This window comes from Prinia subflava, chromosome 9 (genome assembly GCF_021018805.1).
Source record: "Prinia subflava isolate CZ2003 ecotype Zambia chromosome 9, Cam_Psub_1.2, whole genome shotgun sequence".
NCBI lineage: Eukaryota > Metazoa > Chordata > Aves > Passeriformes > Cisticolidae > Prinia > Prinia subflava.
Genome location: NC_086255.1, coordinates 2742178 through 2761381, shown reverse-complemented (window position 1 = coordinate 2761381; position 19204 = coordinate 2742178). Strand labels below are relative to the sequence as shown.

Here is a 19204-nt window from a genome sequence, read left to right as displayed (position 1 = left end):
TTTGGAAAGCAATTTCATTAGCACACAATATTGGCCTGACTCTGCCTGAAAAGTCAATGGTAAAACTCACAGTGATTTTAATGAGAGAAGAAGTAGGTCAGCACTGGAAAATCTCATGCACTGCCTTTATATTTTGTCACTGGTTCCTTGTGATCCCCAGAGAAAGAGGAATAATTCTGAATCTCCACGAGCAAAGCGGGGAAATTTTGCTGCCCAGGCTGGGGTTTTGCTCCCTCTGAAGAAAAGCCCTTTACAGCATAAAGCTCAGCTGTGACACTTGCTAATAAATGGCAAATACTTTGTTGTCCCAGTATTTCAGACCAACTCACTGAAACAAGTTTCCTTTAAAAAACCCAAACCCCAAAGAGCCCAGTGTTGGCAGAGTTTAGATTAAGCTACCTCAGAGTCAGTGTAACAAGTCACACACAGATACAAGAGTTGCTGGAGAACACCAAGTGTCAAGAATTCCCTGTCTGTCCCTAAATGATCAACTCCTAATCCCCTGCCCAAATCAGGGGATGGCACAGCCCGTCCCGTGCAGGCTCCGAGGTTTCTCAGCTCCAGTTACAGAATTTGTCTCTGCCTAGAATGTGCCACTGGATCCCTCAGCCCTCCCAGCCCAGCCCCTGAGGGCTCCAGTCATTCATCTCCCATCATTTTCCCTGCAGGCAAACGAGGGGAATATTAACTGGAGAAAGAAACAGGTAGATATAAACTGGGGGAAAAGCAGGTAAATATAACCTGGAGAAAGAGCTGGTAAATATAAACTGGGGCAAAAGCAGGTAAATATATAACCTAGAGAAGGAACAGGTAAATATAAACTGGGGGAAAAGCAGGTAAATACAACCTGGGGAAAGAACAGGTAAATATAAACAGGGGGAAATGCAGGTAAATATAACCTGGAGAAAGAGCAGGGAGAGATAAACTGGGGAAAAGCAGGTAAATATAACCTGGAGAAAGAGCTGGTAAATATAAACTGGGGGAAAAGCAGGTAAATATAACCTGGAGGAAGAGCTGGTAGATACAAAGTGGAGAAAGAACAGCTAGATATAAACTGGGGAAAGAAACAGCTAGATATAAACTGGGGAAAATGCAGGTAAATATAACCTGGAGAAAGAACAGGTAAATATAAACTGGGGGGAAAAGCAGATAAATATAAATGGAGGAAGAGCGGGTAAATAGAAACTGGAGAAAAAGCAGGGAGATATAAACTGGAGAAAGAACTGGTAAATATAAAGCGGAGAAAGAGCAGCTAGATGTAAACTGGGGAAAGAAACAGGTAAATATAAACTGGGAAAACACAGGTAAATATTAACTGAAAAAGAAACAGGTAAATACAAACTGAAGGAAGAGCAGGGAGATATAAACTGGAGAAAGAGACAGGTAAATATCAACTGGGGAAAAAGCAGGTAAATACAAACTGGGGAAAATACAGGTAAATGTAAACTCGGAAAAGAAACAGGTAAATATAAACTGGAGGAAGACTGGGGAGATACAAACTGGGCAAAGAGCAGGTAAATGTAACCTGGGAAAAGAGCAGGTAAATATAAACTGGAGAAAGAGCAGGTAAATATAAATTGGGGAAAGAAAAGGGTAAATATAAATTGGGGGGAAAGCTAGTAAATAGAAACTGGAGAAAGAAACAGGTAGAGATAAACTGCAAAAAGAGCAAGTAGATATAAACTGCAGGTCTGTCCTTCAAGGTCACATAATTCCCTTCCAGAACTGCATTTCCAAAGCATCAGCTTCCCAACAGTGAAGAACAGCACAACAGAACATGTGAAATTGGATAAACATGGCTAATTCCCAAGGGAATCATAATTGTGACAGTGAAATATGATGGTTTACTAGGTCAAATGCTTTCTTCAAAGAAACATGCTTGAAAATTATATTGAAAGCTTGACTTGGACAGATTGCAGGGACCTGATCCAACACTATGGTCAAAGATATTTTTTTTCCCTGAAGAAATCAGTCATTGCACTACACAGGGCTTGCACGGACAGAAAAATAAATTAATGTTTATTCTGTTTATCTTCCTGTGTTAACATCATTAACTAAACCATACTGGAATGTCAATCAGGTCTTATGGCCATGTTTGCTGGTAATACATGAGCTTTTAAAAGATAATCTGGAAAGTTAAGTTCCAGCCAAGTTAAAAATGCAAAATGTAAATACTGGAAGCATTTGTAAAGCACCACCTATAGATTAGTTGCACCTGAGAAAGGAATATTTTCTATCCAGCAGGTAAGACCCTTATTTACATATTAAAAATGGATTGTCGCTTTGTTTTAATGAAGCTTAATATTTTATCCTTCGACATCATTTCAATAGGTCACAAAATCCCACTCAATATTCTGGGTTCCTGATCTTTGTATTTCCATCCCAAATGACCAAATTATGGTGTTGCCTGATGAAATTTCCTGACATAAATAGTTTGCAAAGGACTCACAAGAATATAGGAGTCAAAGGAATCACCTGGTAATAAATGTTCACTTCTCTGTCCATCTGAGCTTATGAAATTCCCAGAACTTCATACGAATCCCAAAACATTCAGAATCCAAGCCTGGGAGCCACAGAACTCTGCTGGGCCACGGGAGGACAAGCAGGAGAGATCAAAGGTACTGCCACTGTCTCAGAACCCTCCATCAGCAGCACATTTCCCAGCTGGGAACACCTGGATGGTGAATTATCGGAGATATTTGTGCTCACTCATGCTCACTCACCCACCTCTGTTTTACAGAGGAAAGCCTCTGTTGCTATCAGAACAAACTGGTGTTTTGTAAATAAAAAGGATTTCACTGAAACAACATTTCTACACATGAGCAACCTGCTCTGGCAGGGCCCTTGGCAGAGGGGTGGGATGAGATGAGCTGTGAGGGCTCCTCTAACTCAAACCATTCTGTGATTCCATGACCATACAGATAAAATATTAATCATAAATTAAGCCCCAGATAAATTCCAGTTGGATATCATTATCCACAGCCATCCAGATGTTCTGGAAATGATTCATTAGAGATACATTCTGTAACTATAGAGATAAGGAGTGAAACTGGAGGTCTGGAACACATTTTACTGACCAGGTCAGGATGCAAAATCTCCAGATATGACCAGCTCAGTGGCCACAGACACTTGGAGAAGATAATCTGATATGCTGGCAAGCTGGTGCATACATTAAAACACAGAAGAGGTAAGAGGATGGAATTTATTAAAAAAAAAAAGATGCTGGCAGCTGCAGGATGTCAGCTGTATTTGTAATAATAAAGCACTTTCTGGTGAGCACAAACCCCCACAATTTGTAGCAATTAATCCAAACCCCAAGCTAAGTCAGTATTGTCAGCCAAGGGTGATAACATGAGCATATTTCTTTAGCAGAACATCATCCATTCCTATTTTTCTGGCCTACAACACTCCTGCTTCCATTCTCCCATGGCATCTGGATTTGTATCTGACCTCCATCCCACTCCACCCTCAAAGCACAAGAGCTTCTCTGGACACCATGAAACGTCAGCTTTTGGCCACACTGAGCTTTCACATTGCATAAAGGAGCTTTTTTACTGCCTGCACCGAATTCTCACCTCAAAAGTGCCCTTTTGGAGAAAATATTTAAAGCCATCCAGCAGCAAAGTGTGAGAAAAGAGGGTTCTGCCCTTCCCCGGGCCTGTTAAAATCCTGCTGAACCACTGATTACTGGAGACTGCTCCAGGGCAAAAAAAGAGCTCCTTGTAAAAGATAAAGAAAACTGAAATTTCATATTAATATCAACAGACTTTGATCTAGCAATATATCTACCAAATGTTATTCCAGTATCACCCTCTAAATCTCTGTCTCCAAAATGATGTGGATTGTCAGAACTTCATACATAAATTTATAAGGGACCATCTTTAATTTCATGCAAATGACAGTCCTAAATGGCCCTTGTAAAATACTCATTGTCTTCTGCTCTCATAAATTTCAAACTTCTTTCAGTTTATCATGAACTCAGGAGATGAATCACATTCCAACTGTGCTCATCACACACTGCAGTGGCCTTGGCCTTGCACCACGTTCCTATGCTGAAATATTAAGTTACAACCAAAAAAAGTTGATATTCAGCAAAAGTTTCGGTTTTAAAAATAAAATTCTCTATGAAGTTGGGAAATTAAATGTTTTAGCGTGGTCTAAATGGATCTTTTATTTGTGTCCTTGGGGATGTGGGTTAGTGGTGGCCTTAATGGTTGGAGTTAATGATTTTGGATGACTTTCCAACCTTAATAATTCCATATTCAGTTCAAATTGATGGTTATTTTGGAGCCTCATACCCTGCACTTTGAATAATGTGTTAGCTTGAGGGTTTTGTCCAGCAATCCCATTTTTGTTTTGACAGTCTCTACAATCCTTCACAAAAAAAAAAATTACAGTGTTTTCCTACAAAGTATTTTCTCAGAAGAAAAAAATTAATTATTCTAATGGCTTTCCCCAGAAATATCTCTGTCTTCAGAACAGAAGAGTAAGAAACTAAAGGTTTCCCAGCTCCACTGCTGCCATCCTACAGATTTTCTAACCATGTAGTGATGATAAATGTCACTGAGTGCATCCTGTGGTGTGGTGTGAACTCACTGGGACCCAAACACGGCCAGAATGTGGAAGATTCCTAACGAACAGCTGAGTTTAATGAGTCCATTTCCATGTTAGTTATCCCTCAGGGTTAAAAAAGGACCTTGCAGGTCACCCAGGACAACATTTTGGGTCTTGCAATGCACCCGGAGCTGTGACCTGCTGTAAGAGCTGCCTCACAGTTATAAACAGCTCAACCCAATTAGCACTGCACAGGTTCATTTACTGCATTTGGGGGAAGCAATTCTCCATCTGAGCCACCTCCAGAGCTTTGGTGGCTTTAGGGACGTGAATCACACCCGGCAAGGACCTCACAGCTCTTACTCTACATCATTACACAAACTCTGCTGTGGACTTTTAGGGCAGAAATGAAAGTCCTGCTGGTGCTAAAGGCACTCCGTTGATTCATAAAACCCACAGCCTCAAGAGTTTCCATAAAAACATCCCCGAGGCTGGCCTGGGAAGTCACCACTATGGAATTAGGAGCTGGAATTGTAGGTGGATGGCTCAAGGGCCACATGGACAGTGAATTCCCCAAGGTCAGGACAATGAGAGGTGCCCTTGGAGGGGATGCAGAGCCAGCCCAGGAGCTGTGACTGTCCCAAAAAGAAATTATTCCTTTTCAAAAAGAGGCAGCAATGGACAGGGCTGGGACACTTCACGGAACAGAATAAAACCAGAACAAGCCAAATTCACCACTGGGAACATGAAAAGGCCAAACAAACGATGACTAAGGAACCACAGGAAATGACCACAAGGGTGGACATGCTCCTCTTTCCCGTTTATCCAGAGAGAGATTAAAAAATGAGACATTTCTTAACCACTGCTCAATGACTTTCTTTCAGAAGAAGGATGTTTGGTCCTTCTGAATTAGGATTACACTGCTCAAAATGTACTTGTGAGTGTAAATCTAAGATTCAGCCTTTAAAACCATTCTTTTAGGTTGATGACAGTTGTATCACACAAAGTCTCTGTGTCCTAGCAACAACATAACTCTTACTAAACTCAGGCAATTGGAAAATCAGTCAGATTCAGACACAATTAAGATTAAATGTCATAACTGGCAATGTATGAAAAATACGATGCCTTCCCAATTTAACTTTTTTTTTATTCTCCCCTCCATATCTTTCGCAATGATTCATGCAATGACATGAGTAATACATGGAAATAAATGAGAATTGACTTTTACTAAAATATCTGAATATAGAACATTAGTTCTTCTCTAAGCATGTCTGGGTGAAGTTCCCATTCCCCCTGAACCAAACACACACAGTTGATAAAAAGCACAAAGGTATCCAAGCTCCAAAGTGGGCTGATTTTAAACTTAGATCACATCCTGAAGACTCTACTCACATCCTAAAGACTCTAAGCTATATCCTCTAAGACTCCAAGTTTCTTATTTTTTCCCTGACCAAATTTCAACCCAACACCATTGCCCATTTTGAACAAATCTTTGTTCATTTGCCACTGAAAGGCAGATTTTAATTAGAGATGAGAAATAAATTCCTCCCAGTGAGGGTGGGGAGGCCCTGGCACAGGTTGCCCAGAGAAGCTGTGGCTGCCCCATCCCTGGAAGCATCTTTCCCTTTAGGAAATTCTGTCAGGAGTGAATTTTCTTCTATGATGTATTTTCAGCAGTTTTCCCTTTACCACAAATTTTCTAAGTAAAGGATCTCTCCTGTGATCAGTTTGTTCTCTCCCATTTTCACCTGTTGTCTTCCTCCCTGCTTATTTCATCTTCCAAAACAGTTTTTTACTTAGGGAACAGAAAAAATCTTGATATGGAAGAAGCCACAGCAACTGCTCATCACTGACGTTAACACAGCTTTGCAAATTAACATGACCTTAAATGAGCAATGTATCCTCATGATCCAACCTGTGCAATTTTTAGTCAGGAATGATCATATCATATTGGTTTCCTTATGCTTCTTTCCTGACCTGATTTCCTGAAGGGAAAGGCAGTTTCCCAACCTTCTCTTCCAACCCCAGCTGGGCACTGAGCTCATACCTGGTGTGCAGCTTCCAGGGTTAAAGGAATGCTGGTTTATCAATTCTGTCAGTCACATCCTTGACATTCATCTTTTGCTCAGACTGAGATATGATCTTAATTTTTCCTTATCTCTGGAGTCCAGTAATCCCTCCCAGATAAATTCTGATCTCAGAATCCCTCCAGGAGTGAACATCAGAGCAGGTCTCCGCATCCAGCTGGGTGCATCTGTGATCTCCTGACTTCCAGGGCTCACCACAGCAGCTCTGTTTTTTCACTTGCAGCAGCCTGTGCAACCTTGCTGGGCAAGGAAGGTTTTCCATGGAAGATTTCAATGTGTGTGTGGCTCATCTGTGCCATCACATCCAGGTGTTCCTTGGACACCTCTCTGGGCAGCCCCTTGGAATGTGAAATCTCCATTTCCAGGAGGAAATCCCTCCTGCTGTCCAACCTGAGCCTCCCCTGGCACAGATTGAGGCCATTTCCTCTCATCCTGTCCCTGTTCCCTGCGATCAGCCTGACCACACCATGCTACAACCTCTAATAAGAGGATTCTGTGGAACCCAACAAAAGAAGGATTATTTTTCCTTTCTACTTAACAATAGGTTAAGAATAAACAAGAGGAAGACCTAGAAAATTCATCTCAGCTCATATGCAAATTCCAGCACCGGCAAAAGCCCTGGAGATGTGGTTTGCAGACACTACATGATCTTCCATGCTCCCTCTGCTCTTGGATAAATTTTCACCCTGCTTGAACTGTGTAAAAAATATGCATAAAGAAGCAAAGGGGAACACTGGAGACGAGAAAAGCAGCCATGCTGTGATTAAATATGAATGGCAATGCCAGAGCTTCTGATGGAAGGAAAGCAGAAAACCACTGCAATTAAGAGCAGGAACACAAGGCAAGGCATCCTCCTCTGCAGATTTCTGATACTGTGAGGAGAGTTTCCAAGGAGAAAGCTAATATCACTGTAATCCTTGCTTTTCCCAGCAAAATATATATGTTTTTGCAGAACAGGATTCACTTCTGAAGCTGTACCAACAAGTAAATTATTCATAAGGGAAGAGATAAAAGACAGAACATTTCACAGAGTAAAATATTTAGACTCCCCTCTCTCTGGCAGTGTGATCACACTCGTACTAACTGGGCAGACTGGGAATCAAAATGAAGCTCAATTAAGTGGTACAAACTATGCATCTAAAATACATCAAGCTGATAAAAATGACAGCTCTCCTGTACCTATGTTTCATCTTTCATGTTGAACCAGTTCAAGGAGAACTAAGCAAAGATGAAATTAATCAGTGCTCTAACACTGTGCTACTTATCAATATGTGAGTGCAACACCTCAATAAAACAGGATGCTTAAAGGGCTGCTAAATGTATCAATATTCAATTACACAATGTTAGTAAAGCCATTAAAAGAGAATTAACAAGGGTTTACTCAAGAAGTATCTCTGTCTGACATTAGGTGGCTCTTTAAACATTTTCTAAAGAAATACAGTAAAAAGCTATTAAAATATTTATGCAATGCTTGCATTAGTTCTGTTTAACTGGCACAGCAGCAATAATATCAGCAGTTTTAAATGCCCTGCTTCTCAGCACCACGATTATCCACTAGTTATGAGAGAGAAATAAATTCCCACTCTTAGAATTTTAATGCTTTTCATTACAAAGAAAAGATCTCCAAATCCTTCATTAAAGCTCAGAGCCTCACTAAAACTGGATGCTTCCAACTCTTTGCTGAAGAACCAATATCAGAGCGTGCTGCAGCAGGAGCTGGGCTGGAGGTTGCCTGCCCAGGTAGAGGAAAGTTGGATTTTGCCCCAAATCTTTGAGCTCAGGCCTCCCAGGCAAAGCCTTCCTGAAGAGCTCCGAAAGCAAAGGCAGATTATTTCACTCCAAGAGATTGTGCTGCTGCAGCACTTCTGGCCTCGTGGCTCCTCCTCGACTCCCCAGTAACAAAAAGCCTCCCAGGACTTGTTAAATTAGCCAACGTAATGAAGTCCAATTCTGTGTTATTTGCACAGGGACTGGAAAAGATTTCGTGTTTCCATGTACATAAACAAAACCTGGCTCAGCACACCAGGGAATTAAGAGGTTTATAAAATATAAAAGACATTCACATTAATCTGTTAAACAATTCATTCCCTACCCTGCCCTTCCCTACACTATGTGAATTGATTCCTTCTAAAAATATATATATTTGCTGCTGGAGACTGGCCCCCAACACCTTGGGGCTCTCTGGGGGGACACTGCTGCTGCCCCTGGGGCACGGGGCTGGTGGCACCAGCACTGGAAGAAAGGGAAGGTGCCAAGTGTCCCCTCTCAGAGGTATTGGGGCACAGCAATGCCAGCTGTGCTGCAGGAAGGACAGACTGCACCACTGACCTGAATTAAATGATTGGGGGGTGTGGGGATGAAACAGATGAGTTCACATCCTGGCAAATCCAAAATAAAGCAGTTCCTCCGCTGCTGCCCTGACAATGCTGATTGTTTTTCTTCCAGGAATGGCTAAGCTCAGGGAAAATGCTGGTTTCTTGCAGGACATCTTGGGCAAACTTCATCAGCATTAATCCATCTTTACACTGAGGCACCCACAACTCTTCCCAAGGACCTAGCACAATTTTGATGGATACTTCTCTAAATCGGTACAAAAATCCATACTGTTCTTTGGAAAATACCAGTACTTTATTATTTAACAAGATCAAACAGGTGCTACCAAGTAAAAACATCTTAACAAGAAGTGGCTTTGTTTTCCTTTTAAAAAGGTCACTTAATCAAATCACCAGGCCTCTGAGCTCAAAGGAAGTCAAATGCATGCCCTGCTTGAACATTATCCACAGAATCCTTTGGGAACACATTAATTTGCCACAATTTGCATCCACAAAACAAAGTGAGGAAGATTTTAATGATGATGCAGCTCCTCTATGAACAAAACTTGCATTAGTCCAACCCAAAAGCAAGTGAAAACAGCAGCTACTTGCTCCTGACTGCTTTGTTTTCAGAAGACACTAATTAACAATTAAGCAATAAAACAATTAAATCTGTCTAGCACATCCCCCTCTCTCCTCCCGAAATATTTTTGGTTTAGAAGTGTTTATGTTGCAATCACTGCTGGGTTTTATGCTCCTGCACTATCACTCTTCTAACAATGTGATATTATTTATTTGTATTTGGGGGGGTTTTTGCTGCTTACGTAGGGGTAAGAGCTACATTGTGTAGCAATGAAGCAAGAATCCCTGCTTTTTGCTAGGTGAGAGTTTTATTTGTCCAACTAAAAGCTATTAAAGGGGTCTGTGGAACCTGTTAAATTGTTGTAGCTTTCAACAATCTAGTCTTCAACTAGATGAATTTGAAATCTAGTCAAATTACACTACACCTGACAGGCACCCAGTCCTTTATGGGAGATTTGCCCATTTTTCAGCCAAATGCAAGGGGTCTGATCACTCTTATTTTCATATTTATGGCATCTTTCATGCAGTGAGGGTAAGGGTGTCCCTTTCAAAGCCTAGAGCCAGCCAGGAGACACATCCAGCACAGGAAACACTGCCCAGAGACAAACGGGAGCCTTCTGAGTCACCCCAACACATTCATGAAGCACCAAGTTGTGCTTTTCCAACTGGTCTCCATCAGAGACGTTTCATCTGTCAGCAGAGCCTCATCCCTCCTAATGACTCATCATGCAGCCTCATTCCAGGAGCTTGATTTCACTGCCTCATCAGCCTCTTGTTCTCCAGGGGCAAAGCTGCTCTTTTCAGCACGTTCAGCCCACAGGGAAGTGGCCATTAACTGCAGCTCCTCATTATGTAAGAATCAGCTAATCAAGAGTGACCAAGACATAACTGATGTTGTGATTGAGGAGAGGGAGACATCTGCTTGGAATTATCCAGCCCGCTGTTTCAAAACTGATAAGGCATTGACTGCCTTGGTGTTTGAGTGGAGCGGGGATAAATGGGTTTGGGGGTGGCTGGGGGGATTGGAGTTGTGCCTGGGGAGGGGGAGAAGGATGGAGGGCACAGAGGGCAAGCAAGGCCCGGTGCTGAGGAGAAAAGGCAGAAGCTGTCTGCAAACCACATCAGCACCAGGCACAGCTGACAGGTTCTGAGCTGTACTTGAGGGGCTGTGTGGAATGTAAAGAGATCTGTCATTTCCATGGTTTTCGGGCTAAGTTGTGAAAATATTTCTACTTCCATTTCCTAATTCGCATCCAGTTGTGTATTTTTTTTTCTTTATCTAATATCCAGAGTAAAACTAATATTCAGATGTATCGAATTCATTTCTGATGTGAATAGGAAGCCATTCCCCTGAAGTCAGAGTGGGCTGTATGCAAGCATTCCTGATTAATTTGGTGATGGAGTTTGCTTTTCTATCCCTAAATGTCACATCCAGCTTTTCTGAAGCCAAAAGTTTACGTGCTTTATTATCAGAGCATAGGAGATACATCTTCTAATTCTTTCTCTTTAGAGGAAAAAACTGTAATAAAACATGACCTTTTAATACACAATCTGTAACAGAATATGCTGGGCAGATAAAATATGTAACATGAGAAAGACTGCATTGAAACTGAACCCTGACTGGGGCTGTAACTGAGCATAACTCTTGTTTCCCTCAGGGAAAGGAAGAACATCAGATAGGAGGAGGACACTGTGCTTTTCCTGGACTGAGCAACACCGAGAGACTGCAAATACGTGGGGCAGATGAAGGAACAGGCAAGCTCTGCTCCCCTCCCCGGAGGAGTGGGAAGCACAAATTGCCAGGAACAGTCCCATTCCGGGGGATCATTCCAGCGTTCTCAAATTCCCTTATTCCTGCAAAAGGCACACTTCCACACACAGCCAGGAGGAGCAGGTAGCAAGATAAAAGCAAAGGAATAAATTGGACCCATTTCTTGAAGGAATCTGTCTGGATTACTGAGGCCAGACATCAAAGAAGGGGGAAAAAAAGCACCCTCTTGCCAAGCTTATGTTTCCATATATGTATTTCCTCCCCACTCTTCATACAGACTCTGCTTTTTGCATCAGCCCTCTTGGCTGATATCGCAACACTTCGCTGCTTTTCATCTTCAAAATGTGAACAAATTCATCCTCGAGGCTCTCAGAATGTGAACAAATTCATCCCTGAGGCTCTGCTGGGAGGAGAGGAGATAAATAAATGTGGGGATCCCCCCTTCCCTGCGGAGCTGGCTGGGACAGGGCGTGAGCACCTCCCGGTCCCGCACGCTCTACAGGCAGGGATGGGTCTGGATTCCTCCAGCAGCACTTTCTGCCATCCTTGGAGCCCTCTGAAACTGCTCTGTCACTTGGAAAGGAACTGACATTTTCTGGAAAGAGTCTCAAATTCACCGTCCAGCAGTGTCTGCTTCTCCTCTGAATTCAGCCCCATACACAGAAAAAGATTGTCCTCAACTACCTTTTACCTGCTGCCTTCTCTCTTTCTTTCCTAATTATTTTTTGTAAATTATTCTTCGTCTATCTTTTCCTTCCCCTTTTTTTATTTTTTGAAGAGGCAAGGCTCCCCTCGGTGGGTGCAGAGGCAGCTGCTGCAGCTCTGCAGACATGCCTGCAGCCTGAGTCACGCACGCCGCGCTCGAGAAATGGAAAAGGAGCCTGCATCAGGGATGTTGAATCGGATCCTGCCCGGAGAAACATCCAGGAATCACACTCTGCTGTGCACACACATTCACTGCCTTCCCTTCCCCTGCGCTCCCTCCTCTTTCCATGCGTTTTGTGGCACAGGAGAATCTCGAGGTTTTTAGAGAGGGGTCTGTGCACATTGGCCACCTTCCCTGCAGCCCTGGCAGGAAAGAAATGCTTGAAATGCTGAAGGCTGCCCTGCTGTGCCTATGGAAATTCATACACACCAGGAAATCCTCTCAAGGGAGCTTGGAAGAGGGGGAGAAAAGAGAAAATAAAGGAGAAAAAATGAAAGATGGAAGAAAGAAAAAGAAGATAAAAGAGAGTAGGTTAGATGAACATTTATGTGGAAGTTCCTGCACTCAGTTCCTGACTGAGATCTTTAAAGGAAAATGAGGTATGAACTCTTCATGAGAACAGCATGACCGGTGTCCCCTTAGCCCCTTAAAAAATCCCTACACTCAGTTTGTGATACAAATTTGTTCTTCTAACACCACAGGGATACAGCCTTAGAAGAATCACATCCCAGGACCTCAAAACACAAATCATTGGGGGCAGATGCGAGGGGAAGACTTTTATCTAAACTCCACGACCACAGCAGGGCAAAGCTAACAAATCTTAGGATTTAAGCATGACTGTGACAATATTATCAGGGGCTTGCTTTTGGTTGGTTTGTTGGTTTAGTTTTTAAAAACTTACAACAAAGCAGAAAAAACTTGAGGACATGAATCGCAAGTATTAGAATGAAAAACGTGATAAAAAGAATCTTGAAACTTGCATTTTGCTTTTTGAAATGTTTTTTCTGCTGTGATATCTCTTCCCAGTTTGTTCTGACATGGACATACACTGCCAGGTTGTCCTCCTCCTGCTCCTGTTATCTCTCTGCTCCTACATCCAAACCTCCAGCTAAAATCTCAGGGGGCAAACTCAGGGATGGGATAATTCCCTGAACCATAAAATCATGGAATGGTTTGGGTTGGAAGGGATCTTAAAGATCACCTCATTCCACCCCTGCCATGGGCAGGGACACCTCCCACTGTCCCAGGTTGTTCCATCCAGCCTGGCCTTGGACACTTCCAGGGATCCAGGGGCAGCCACAGCTTCTCTGGACACCCTGTGCCAGGGCCTGCCCACCCTCAGCTGTGAATTGAAAACTTATTTAAGCCCTCCCTGTGTTTCTGAAGCCAAAAAACAATATCCACAAGTGTTTCTGAAAATCAGGAGAAGCCCCTTGGGTCTGGCCTGGTTTCTCTACAGGTGTTGAGAGAAGGAGCTCAAACAGCCTGGGCCGTGCTGGGGCTGCAGAGCAGAGCTCAGCATTTCCCCCTCACTGCTTTGAGATGCTGCTCACTCCTGTCAGAAACAATTAAAAAAAAAACAACCCAAGAAGCACAAGGGTTCTGAAACCTGCCCAAGGAGCAGATAGAAAAACCCCGTGAGGAACCTTGGGGAGGTCTGTGAGCCAAGCCTGGCTCCAGCTGGAGGCTCCCATCCTTCTCCTGCCAGCCTGCACAAGGGCCTGGGACACGCAGTGCTCCTCGCCACGCAGCAGGAGATCCCGAGGCTTACAGAAGGTTTTCATCTCCTGCCTCCCCCCTGGTTCTGAATCCTCTCTCCTGGAGGATTGCACGTGTCCGTGTGCTCGCTGTCAGGGCGCTGGGGCTGAGCTCAGCTGCCGCAGAGGGAGGGAACAACATTCCTGCTCCTTCCCCATAGCCAGCCCTGCTCCAGACCTCTCTGCTGAGCCACGGTGAAGGGAAGAGCTGAAACCTCACATTCTGCACTGCACAGGGAGGTTAAAACACAGCTCAGAAGAGACTGGAGTCTACTGCTGCAAGGTATTCAGAGAGTGGAACCTAAAGCAGGCTAACTCTGTATGACAGTTATTAATATTATTGTTATATCTTTAGTTGGAGGGGACAGCCTGGGATTGCTCTGATGGAATGAAAAACTAAAAACCTTGGGGTCACTTGGCTCCAAGCTGCCAGCTGGTGACACTCTGGAAAGTCAGGAAAACACTCGTGCAGAGAAACCAGCACCTGTCCCACCTGTCCCTCGGACTGATTTTGTTTGCTGTGTGAACAAGGTGTGCAGTTCTGCAGAACACACACAAGTGTGACACTTCCCACATCCCAGTTTTCCCAGAGAGAAAAGGGTTTGATCCCTCAGTCCTTCCCTCGTGCCAGGCTGCAGGGCAGGGGACAGAGCAGCACTGACTCCCTGACCCCAAGTGTGTCCCCAAAACCAGGGTTTGGGATGTGAGTAGGACACAGCCCTCTCTTCTCTCCAGGGAATTCGGCACAGCCCCATTTTCCTGCTGTTTTGTGGGCACAGGAAAAGAAAGCTGAGTTTGATAGACATTATGACAGGCACAAAAATGGCTCAGAATTTGTATTTCTGAGTCTTTTTATCCTCTCCTCTACCAGCATTTTATATCAGCATATAAATATCATCTTTCATGGTTCCTTTCTTTTGGGGTATTCATATGAGGAGTTGGAACTCCTTACTGGGAACTCATGTTTGTGGGGGTTGGAACTAGAGGATCTTTAAGGTCCTTTTCAACTCAAGATTTTCTATATTCTGTGATTCTAAGAAGATAAAAAACAGACCAAGAAAGCAGCAGGTTCTCTCCAGATGGAGCTGAACCCTTTCACTCCAAAATGACACAGCCAGAGGCAGCTCTGACCACACAACCTTGACTACCATTGCTAAAAAATACAGAACGAACTTTGTTTCTCAATGCCCATGCTAAATACTTCATTTTTATTATCACAAACCTGTGGGAAATACCTGTACCTTGGAGCCACAGACTGATCCCATTTTTACTGTAGCTCTGGTGGCTGATTTGCCATATTTTGCCGTGGTTTAGACCATCTGACTGGTGCCACTGCAAAAAGGGAAAAACCCTTCCTTCCAGTAAAGTGAAACTTTTTACTTCAGTTATAATGAAACTGTCAGCTCAGGCTGAAATGTTGCAGTACAGCTGCCAGCTCCAGCACTTGCAGATAAACCAGGCTGAGGTCACAGTTTTTTGGCTAAGAAACATCACAGAATTATAATAGCAAGTATATTCTGACAGGTCCCAGCTCTCTGTTTGGGGTTTGTTTGTTTAGATTTGTTTCTCCCTCTGTATTTCAAGCCATTGATTCTACAGAAGCATGTCAGTTCATTAACAAATCCTGTCAGCTATTTTCTTTGGCACTGGGAATGGGTTGTTTCCCTGATAAATTAATCCAGCTCCAACGTCACTTGCACACCAATCAGTGCTCCCATTCAGGGAGGTCAGGCAGAAAAGTGGAGAGAACAACTTCTTTTCTTTTGACCAAAAGGGAAAACAAAATATTGCCTGAACTCTGAAGCCTCACTGGAACTGGTCACATCAGCACTGTGCATGAAGATGGCTACTGCCTGATTTCCAGCCTAGAGAATTCTGCTGGAGCCTCCTGAATCCTGGGAAAAGCTTTCAGAGTGACCTCCAACACTGGGCCATTACATCCCAACCCATCCTGGGTACTGTGTCTCCGTGAAGAAGAGGAAAATGTGCAAGAGGGACAATCAGAGATGACCTAAACCTCTGGAGCTCTCTGGGATTCTAAGGGATTAACAGGATAAGATGGAGGCTTATACCGTGGTCTGAGGTGGATTTTGTCTCCTGATAAAATTGAAGAATTTTTACAGAGGGAATAAAAGGCAGCAATGTAACCTCATATATTGCCTTTTTTATATTGCTTTGTTAAGGCTGGGCTATAAACCTGATGAAAAAAGAGCATAAAATGATGGGGAAATGAAGAGTGAACTCAGCTCCTCTAAAATATTCCAGCTTTTCCTCTCCATTTCCATGTTCCAATGGACACTACCAGAGGCCCAACAGCCACATCCACACTGATGTCACCCCCACTGCTCCCTCTGTAAAGCTGGACAACAAAATCCTGGCAGAAGAAAACTGTCCAGGACACACCTGGGATGTTCCTGGTGTCCTCAAGGGCAAAGCCATCTCCCCTCCATACTCACCCCCATATGCCCTCAACTTATCTCAGCTTTTTATCCTTCTGTGACATCCCCAGCCTCAGGTACACACAGGAGCCAGCACTGGGGGGAAGTTCCCCAGCACCTGCTCAGAGTTACACTTCTCTGACATTCATAATTATGACCTTTGTCAGCAGATCATGCAAGCATGAAATTAATTCTGAAAATCAGTGACTCTGCTGACTTTACCTGGATGGTTCACATGTTAAAAGCTAAAAGAACAGTTCAGAGCTTTGCTATGTACAGACCTAACCCTGAGAGGGTGCAAAACATTTCCAGTCACAGACAAACAGCCAGTAGCCACAGTCTGTTCCACTCTCCAGCTCAGGTTTAATCTTCCAGGGGCTCTGTTTCACTGACACAGCTGTGAACTGCTTCCCTCTAAGACCCACACGCTGCAATCAGCTCCCAAGGGATTGCTAAGTGCATACATTACTGTCCCCTGCACACCAGCAGAGCATCGGTATTACTGATGTAACGCACCCCAGCCCAGTCAGCTGCTCCAGAGAAGTGGTTTGTTTTGCAGCTGATGGATGCTTTGCTGATTCTGGAAATCTCTCCATATGACAAGTGTTTCTAAAACATTTAAGGTACCACAGAGCTGAAGGTTCTCAAGAGTGCAATCATCTTTTGCAGCTAAATCATGGTAAGGAATGTACTTGCAACATGAGCTCGCAGGCAGGTTTTCTGCCTGTGACAAATCGAATCCACCACAAATAATTTTGGGGTTGCAATTACAAATGGGCAGTGCCTGGAAATTAATCACTGAAGCATTTAATGAATATCCACAGAAGTAATCTCAACAGCTGCAAGCCATCGAGATTTCAAGCCCTAGGCTGCAAAGTCAGGTACCAGTAACTCTTCCAGAAGTCACTCAGAACATCTCGCCCAGGACATATGAACACATTTTGATGAGTCTAAATATCAGAAAACACCAAACTGACATTCAGTATTTCCACAGATAACAGATGGTTTCACACGTTGCTCCCCACTTGGGGTTGCCTAATGCATCTGAATCATGTTTTGAAATATAACTCAAGGTTTGGAAAATCTCTAAGGTTTTCAATAAATGGAGTTTAATGTCAAGACTACTCAAAGCAGCTGTTCCTCCTAACCATGGAAAAATCACATCCAGGTTTTTTTTGCATGACCCAATGTAGAAATTATGTAATTTAGGGGTCCCATGCACTCCACCCCCACCATTCTCCAACGCTTTACATGAAAGCACAGAAAGTTAACAGCACACGTCTCAGAGCTTCGTGTGCTGCCACTCTTTACACCAGACAAGGTGTTTGAGTTTCTCTGTCCACTCCTACCTGCAGCAGAGTGATGGCTCAATGCTGGCTGAGCTCCGTGTTCCACACCAGTATCAGAAAGAGCCAGAGGGGCTCATCTGCACCCTTGGAGATTCCCAGGGAGCAGAGATGTGAGCACTGCTCCCTTCCCCAGGTTTTTCATGAGCTTTTCCCACCTCCAGAGTCCAGAACCCACAGGTCCAGCCTGGCCTGTTGCCATCAGATGTTTGCTCTGCAGAAATGCAGGCTCTCATTTCTCTCCTGGGCATTATTTCCCACTCCATGGCCCTGCAGAGCCCCTGGAAGCAACAGGGTGCTCGTGCACCCTCACAGCACACCCAACCCAGCACTACAGGCAGAAGAAATACAACCACAGCTTCCACAGACAAGCACAAAGAGCTGGGGATTGTTTTCCCTGGGAAGCACAGCCCAGTCCTGCAGACCAGTGCCTGGTGTGATTTACAGAAACAAAAGCTGACCTTCACATGCACACACTGAGAAACCTTCTGCATGGACTTGCAACACTCAAACCATAACCTCTTACGAAAATCAAAGTCAGAAATTCTGAAGGAAAGAGCAAAATGGTTTTGCAAAACCATGACCAAATTTGCCTGTGGTTTGGGATCTGTGAACTGCCTCGTGTGCTACAAATGCCAGACCCAGACAAGGCTGATTGTCCCATTCCACAAAACTGCCTCGAAGCTCCTGCTGGGATGAGGAACCTCGTGTTGTCAACACCACACACAGCTCTTCCACAATGCAAATCTTCAGCTGGACACCCCACCAAACTATAAAATAATCCCAGTTTACCCCAACTGAAAAATAACCACTGATAAATGTATTTCTTAAGGAGCAGATCTCAACATCTCCAAATCCACACAGTCAGGCAGACTCCTGTAGAGGTAATTTATTGCACTTTCCTGTCCTGCTCCTAAAAGAGGTGGAGATTGCATCTTACAGTCTTCTGAATCTGACTTTATTACAGGTACAAGAGAGTTTGGTTCGTTCAGCAAAGCCTGTATTAGCAGTTTTATGGGTTTTTAATGTTTTTTTATGTTCTTTTAATCGCTGACATGGAATGTAAATAGTTTCCTCAATTGCTGCATACTTCCCATTCCTGCAGGAAGGCACACCCTTCGACAAAGATTAAGAGAATATAAAGTGAAATCCCTGTTTACTAAAGGAATTAAATTCTCCTCTAGTTACTGGAACACAGCAACCTGCACATGGGGGATCTGCACACCCTTCAAGGACAGGTTTGCAACAGGGGCATTAAAAATAATATAAAGAAGCTCAAGAGTTGGGCTTGGTGCCGGATAATAAAGTCAACTGGAATTCATCACAGCTGGGTAACGTTAGGGTTCATCCAAATGACTGGGAGTAAAAATCTTGCCTTGTTTTACTCCAGAGGACTAAAGAGGTGCCCCGTGGTTTTCCATTGATGTTGTCTATCCCCAGCCTGAGGCAGGATGTCCCCAGCCTCCCCTGGACATTTGCTTTCACAGGCACATTCCTTCCTCCTAACACATCAAACTGCACTGCTCACATCCACGCTCTCTCTATTAAACTGAAAAAAAATACCTTTGTGGCTTTGATTCCCAGCAGGGGAACCTACAGAACTCACAGATCCTTGGGAACTGCTATGAAAAGTTTTCCCTAGGTTGAGAGT

General features: G+C 43.7%; 1 protein-coding gene across 1 annotated transcript in view; it reads right to left on the bottom strand.

The window, feature by feature from the left end:
- The window catches only part of ADAM12 (ADAM metallopeptidase domain 12), a 175481-nt gene that overhangs the window by 109948 nt on the left and 46329 nt on the right, over positions 1-19204 (bottom strand). The window lies entirely within an intron of this gene.